At 33.8% G+C, this 6,826-nt stretch overlaps 1 long non-coding RNA gene across 1 annotated transcript; it reads left to right on the top strand.

Annotated features, from left to right (window-relative positions):
• LOC134723485 (uncharacterized) lies at positions 1 to 6,786 on the top strand. Its single transcript, XR_010108088.1, has 3 exons — positions 1 to 293; positions 2,492 to 2,545; positions 6,729 to 6,786. It is a non-coding gene; the product is annotated as an uncharacterized LOC134723485 (long non-coding RNA).
• Positions 6,787 to 6,826: the final 40 nt, after the last annotated feature.

Below are 6,826 nucleotides of genomic sequence, written 5' to 3'. Positions count from 1 at the left end.
TCAAGAACACACGGTTTATGCAAGTCTTGGTGATTCAGCAGTTCTTCAATTCAAAGACTCTCGTGTATCCACATTGATATGGAAAAGGAATGAAAATATTATCATATCAGATGGTTCTCTCATTAACATTAACATCAACGAAAAAGAACGATTCAGAATAATTGGCAACCAAAGTATAGGAGAGTACAATTTGGAAATTGCAAACATAACAGAGGATGATTTGGGCTTGTACTGGTGTGAATATCAGATTCAAAATACTGCAGTACAGAGAAAAGTTGTTTTGAAGCTTGCAGGTGAGCAACAAATGATATTTTGTTACTTTTAATGTGCACTTTCCAATTTTGTGTGGAACGTTGGGAAGCATATAATATTTGTCTGCAGTAAAAGAAAAAAATAATGTATTAAAAATAAGTACATTGAACTCATATGGGCCTTTCTACTAAAGTAAGAAGGGTCAATATTCAACATCTTCTAACTGGAAGCATGAGTAAAGATTAGAGCTGTAAGTTACACTTTGATAATCTCTATATGACAGTGTAAACTGTATCGACAGGTTGTCGGTATTTTCATGAACAGCAATTGCGCCACATTAATAGCAGAATTCTGTGAAGTTATGAATACAAATTTATAGCGAAACTCACCACGGATCCGTGTAAATTACATTTCATTGATAAGTTAATCACAACTTACTGTTGCGTTGATTTAATGAATTCGTTATATTATCAAGAATTTTCTGAATGAACTGCAGACATTAAACAAAAAGTAACTTACTTTTATCAAATCTTATTTAGATAGCAATACATGTCCTCGAAAAACTCGAAGCAACAAACTATGACAAAAAGGACAACTTTCATTCTCTATTGTAATTTTTTTAAAGGGGTGGGGATGTGCTTCCCTGTATATGAATAGACCTTATTTTGTGCACAAATATTACTATGTTACTTGACAAGACCCAACATAACCCGACAGATCTTAACTTTCCTAAAATGTAATTGACTCTGGTCTCCACTTTACTTAAAAAGTCGTATTTGATACTGGTATAGTCTGAAATGGTCTCGACAAATGCTCTACTAGTCTCGACTCAGTCCCAATCAATCACGACTCAGTCTCAACTCATCGCACCTGTCTTGACAAGTATTGACTTGCTTTCGACCAGTTTTGACTAAATCTCAACCAGTCTTGACCAGTTTTGACTTAGTCTCAACCAGTCCTTTCCTGTCTCGACCTATCTTAACCTATCTTATCTCAGTCTTGACCTTTAAATTTATTTAGTCTCAACTAGTCTAATTCAATTCATCTAACAAGTTAAAGATTTAATAATTAATATGTCTAACAAAAAAGCTAAAATATGCAGTTTTGATTAAATTCAAATAGTCGTCTTTGAGTATCTCTATATGCTTTTCAAATCATAAAACTATATATAGAGCTATTTCAATTATAAATTGATCTAATTAAAGAATGCCAGGTTGTTTGGTAGTTTATTTTTTGGCTGTTAAATTTAAGAATTTTATTTAATCGTAAAAAAGCTAGAATTTTCAGTTCAGACTGTAATCAGATAGTCACTTAGTGATGAAATTTAGTTGTCTACATCATGTACATAGTTCGCCTTATTTGAATTGGTTCAACCTATAAAAAAATATGGGGTTTAATGATGTTCATCTTTAGTTATAAGTTGAACTTTCAACTGTTTTGATTCGAGGCCCTAACTAGTATGCTGTCGTCCTAACGCTAGCTTGACATATCAAATCAATATCCTATATATTTTTTTTCTTATTGAATCTCTGCATTTTTTTCAAGTTACAGTCATAAGAAACCTCTATTTAAAAAAGAAAAAAAATATGCATATGTTTTTTATAGCTAAATGGATAGTTTTCATTATACAACTTATGAACATACACTTTTTTCTAAGGACAATTCTTTCATTTGTCCACATTTAGAAGAAGTTTACTTATTTTTAATTGCTTGCTTCCAGGAAGCAATTCGTCGACATATTTTCCGTATCCATAGTGACCCGAGCGTAACCCTCCGCGTAAAAATCCGGTGACCACAATACGCATGGATCTGTCGTTGACATAAAAAAATATCTGATTATACATGTTAAACACGTGCTCAATACCCATGCTTTTTGTGATTTGTTTACTATAAGGTGTCAATCCGTAAAATTCGACTTTAAAACACGGCATTTAATGAGCAGCCATATTTGTTAAATCATAACAAACAGAGAGAAAAAAAATGATGATTACTAGTATATGATATATTTGCGAAAATAATGATAAAATCGTGCAAAGAGGACTAAGTTTATGATGTATACTTTGGTTCAAGAATTGGACAAACATTATTTTTCACCACTCACTCGTGTCATATGACTTTAAATAAGATTGAGAATGGAAACGAGGAGAGTGTCAAAGAGACAACAACCAGAAGAAAGGCAAAAAAGAAAATACAGCTTAAGGTTAACAATGTCTTAACATTCATATCGTTCATATTTCAGATGCAAAAAGCACAGTTGTAACTGAGGTATACAGAGAACAAAGCACAGATAAAGGTACTGGTAAGTATTGAACAAATGAATACATATTATTTTATCTTACATTAATTAGAAGGATCCTTTACTATAGATAATTTAGCTGATCTGTAACAATAACACCTCCATGCCATATATAGCATGTACTGTAGTACGACGCTAGATTAAAACTGACGTGGAAAGGTAACACCCGGCCACCGGAAGCTTCATGTTTATGAAGCCCAGATGGCCGTGAGGTCTATCGGGACGGCTACAGTGCAGGCGATTTGGTGTCACGATATATCAGTAGCATGGATACCAACCCCGGCGAGGGAAGAACAAAAATTGAGAAAGCAAATTAACAGATCTAACATTGTTGCGTTGATGTTTAGACGAGTTGTATATACATAATGTACACAGCCATTTTTCACCATCACTGGTGGTATTCCGATGGATAAATCTGTTGTAGAGTTGTCACTGGCTCAGACGTTCTTATATGTCAGATCTGTAAATTTGCTTTCGCAAACTTTTTGTTCTTCCCTCGCCGGGATTCGAACCCATGCTTCTGAGATATCGTGATATATAAGGCATGGAGATGTTATTGTTACAGATCAGCTCAATTATCAATAGTAAAGGATCCTACAACTTAATGCAAGATACAGTCACAGAAAATAATTATATTTATAAGTATGTCTGAGTCCGTGACAACTCTACAACAGATATATAGAAAATGACTGAATAAATAGTCAACGATAAATCTTACGGGGCGATGGATCATATAAACATGATTCAGTACACTACAAAATATAATATATAACAAGTCTAAAAGGGTACAACATCACCAAAACCACAATAAAACGAACAATATGTTAGATATTTCGGATAACAGATATCCTTTCTCGGTAATTGCACGATGCCATACGAATCATGTATATTAAAGTTAAGACTCTATCAAAATCTTGAAATTTATACAATTTAAGCGAACACTGGAACAATTTTAAAATTTCCAACCACGGCGCAAAAACTACAAAGATATGCCAAAATAAAAATAGTTATTTACGATGTGAACTGTCACAAACTCTATATTCCCAAAGGTAGTGACAGTTGAGATTTCAAACAACTGCGTGGAAATACAGTCCCAATAAACAGTCTTGACCGATCTAATTTGGTATATTTAAAATATGACAACGGTAGAGCAATTTCAACAGAAACTACGTATTAAAACATCCAGTATAATTAAGAAATTCCTGAAAAGTGTAAGAGTCCAGTACGGAAGCCGGAGTTACTGGACACAAGTGGTGGCAGGAAATTAGTGATGGTAGGGAAAATTAGTGATTCTTTTATGTTTTTTCATTAATGCTCTCTGGGGAAACTCCTGAGCTTTCTAATCCAAAAGCTTTCCCGAGCAAGTCTGTCGGCCTTCGACCAATCCTCGTTGTGATCTATGATGGTGATGGTAAGTTTTTTAAGATCAGCTTGGGCGTGCCAACCTTGTGTATTTTAGGAAGAAGATACAGTCGACCAGGCTTGGCGTTCTCTGGTTTTAAATATCCAATTGTATCCTCATCTATGTGACCGTCATTGTGCGTGGTTTGTAACGCAGTAATAATTTTTAAAACTAAACTCGGAAGTAGGGGCATAGTTAAGTTTCTTAATAAGATCTCTCACCAGAGAGCTGACGCGGTGTAGTTGACTTTGTCCAATATCGCAACGGCACTTCCCTTGTCTGCTGGCTTTATAACAATGTCATCTCGGTTTCTCAGCGATTGTATGGTTTCCTCGTCAGAAGAGGTGTTATAAAACGACGAGTACTTGTTGCTGGCTAGATGAACAACATCCGATTTGATTATGTCAATAAACCTCTTCTAGTGTAGCCGATTTGCTTGGCTTTGGAATCCATTAACTCTTCTTTTTAAAACGCCAATTATGATTTCGTCCTCCGAGTTGGACGTGTCTGTGTCTTCCTCATCATCCCCCTCTGAATCCTTGTTACCAAAGTATTCTTTAATTTTGAGGGTTCTGGCAAAGTTATTGAGGTCATCCTCCAGTTTTATATCATCTATGTTACTTGGAGTAGGGCAAAAAATCAAACCCTTATATAAGACTTTAATTTCATCCTCAGTTAAAGAGACTGTTGACAAATTGACAACTGTGTTGTTGGGATTGGCCGTAATATGAACTTTTATTCGAAATCTACGTTTGCGAGGCTTTTTACTAGAATTTTTTGAAGGTCTGTTTAAAGAGTGGGTAACATTCATACCTTCACGTTTATCTGCTTGACGTGAAGCTTATGTGATTCAATACGTTTGATATCACTACGCCGTACTTGAATTTCGTCAAGTTCAAGACCATATAAATGGTCACGAGATCGGTAGTGCAAGTTATCACTAAGTTTGTATAGATTATTATCTTGATGAACTGCTTCTTGACGTAAAAGATCCATCAGGCTAAAGGAACTGTTGTATAGAATATTGTTCCATCTACTGTATGTAAAAATCTGTTTGACTTTTTGCCTGTTGTAAGTGGCGAAGCTTTTAAAAATAACCCTTTTTAGAATAATTCCTTGATCAATGGACGTTTCTTAATTTGAAATATGATGTTCTGTTTTGATAATTTTGATAGTAAAAGATCTTAATTTCTTAAAATAAAAGTGCAAATGCATGATGGAACAAGCAGTAAGAATATCGGATCGAGTGAGCACACTCAATGCAAACCACAAAAAAGGTAAAAATATTAAATTACCGAATAAATAGTCAACGATAAATCTTACGTAACGATGGATCATATAAACATGATTCAGAACACTACAAAATATAATAAATAACAAGTCTAAAAGGGTACAACATCACCAAAAACACAATAAAACGAACAATATGTTAGATATTTCGCATAACAGATATCCTTCCTCGGTAATTGTACGATGACAAATGAATGATGTCAATTCAAGTTAAGACTCTATCAAAATCTTGAAATTTATACAATTTAAGCGAACGCTGGAATATATCCGGATCTGGTGTACTAAAAAAATATTGACACCGTATTTTTGTGGCATAACATCGTGGCCACAAGTTAAATTTGTTTCTGTTAAGTATAAAATTTAAATTAAGATCCATTTTGTTACATGTTGTGATCTATTTTAGTTGGCAATCGCCAATGGCAGTCAGCAAGGTTAAAGAACATCAATTGTTCGACCTGTTAGTCAAATGCGTTTTGTTTAAATATACTTTTTCACTTTTTTGGTTTTGGAACTTCCTAAAATCATTTTCAGCATGCAAGACACATTGTGGTTAAAGTTTTTTTTTTACTTTTAATAACTTTCTCAAAATAGCATGGATTTCTACCAAACTTGGACAGAAGCTTGTTTATGATCATAAGATAATATCCAGAAGTAATGTTTCATTTTTTTAATATATGATAAGGCTGTTAATTCTTTTGTTGTTTTCATGGTAACGACTGCCATTTTTAAAATTCCGCATTCAAATATCACATCTACACATGCAAATTAGCCAATCATAGATACCAGGATTGATTGTTTTTTGTATTTGCCCCAGACGCGCGTTTCGACTTCAAAAGACTCATTAGTGACGTTCGAATAAAAAAGTGTTAAGAAGCCAAAATAGAGTACGAATTTGAAAAGCTTTGAGGACTAAACGTTCGGAACAGTTTTGCCAAATACGGCAAAAATTAACATTTAATCAATCTCCAGCACCTCGCATACTTTTTCATGGTTTTCATTGTACTAGAAGTCTTTAAAAGAAATAAAGTCAAATTACAACTCTAAACATGTCAATTATCATTTCTGTAAGATTAAAGTTAGTCTGAAACACTTTCCCTTTTCTTTGCATTTTTGCTGTTTCCATGGCAATGTGAGCAATTTTGAAAATATCAACCCCCAATTACACATTTGTATATGGTTGTTAGCATGATTTTATAGTTCCATCAACTAGTGTTCATTTAGTTCCGAGTGGACACCAAAATGTCACAGAAACTTAGTAAAAAGAAAAGAGAAGAAACCGTAGAATAGAAATTCCTCACCCCACCTTCAGTGACATCATTAGCCGGTTTGTCAACAGTTGTAGTTTTAAACTGTCAATGTCGAGAAATTATTACATCAGCAACTGATACAAAATATAATGCACATGTGAAAACAATGTATATGTATTTAAAAAATAAATCTCGTATGTGCATTCATATACATTAAAAAAATGGATTATTTATTTTTTAGATGATGTGTCTACCAATTATGTATCTGTGACATTCACGATTTCGACTGCCAAATCTACAACACCACTGAGTTTGTATTATTCATTATTTTGAATATAT

The sequence above is a fragment of the Mytilus trossulus genome, chromosome 6 (assembly GCF_036588685.1).
Source record: "Mytilus trossulus isolate FHL-02 chromosome 6, PNRI_Mtr1.1.1.hap1, whole genome shotgun sequence".
Taxonomy (NCBI): domain Eukaryota; kingdom Metazoa; phylum Mollusca; class Bivalvia; order Mytilida; family Mytilidae; genus Mytilus; species Mytilus trossulus.
Note: the sequence above shows the minus strand (reverse complement) of the source record. Positions and strands in the feature narration are given on the sequence as shown.